This window comes from Etheostoma spectabile, unplaced genomic scaffold, assembly GCF_008692095.1.
Source record: "Etheostoma spectabile isolate EspeVRDwgs_2016 unplaced genomic scaffold, UIUC_Espe_1.0 scaffold376, whole genome shotgun sequence".
Lineage (NCBI taxonomy): Eukaryota > Metazoa > Chordata > Actinopteri > Perciformes > Percidae > Etheostoma > Etheostoma spectabile.
In genome coordinates this window covers 279155-279491 of record NW_022605594.1, presented here as the reverse complement: position 1 = coordinate 279491, position 337 = coordinate 279155, and the positions used below count along the sequence as shown (strand labels likewise).

At 40.1% G+C, this 337-nt stretch overlaps 1 protein-coding gene across 5 annotated transcripts in view; it reads left to right on the top strand.

The window, feature by feature from the left end:
• LOC116686439 (palmitoyltransferase ZDHHC3) overlaps positions 1 to 337 on the top strand; it is a 146818-nt gene that overhangs the window by 20692 nt on the left and 125789 nt on the right. The window lies entirely within an intron of this gene.

Below are 337 nucleotides of genomic sequence, written 5' to 3'. Positions count from 1 at the left end.
CTGTTTATTCTTGGGATTTATATGTGTTGTTCCAATTATTTAGACGGTACTATGACAAATGTAGGAGTTACGCATAATCAAATAGAAAAAAAGGCAGAATAAGCAGTGCCTTTACTGCCCATTCAAGCGATTAGCCAATGTTGCGCATGCGCACTTCGATCCTGTATTCTTTAACATGTACGTCAAAAGGCACAACTCTGCCGTGCCTTTGTACGTAAATGTGTTATGCCAGTAATCGTCTCCGTTAGATATTAAACATGAACCAATTAAAATTGAGATATTCCTGTCCCTTTGCGTAGCTGACGCCATTACACCAGCTACGTTGTAAGCGCAATCC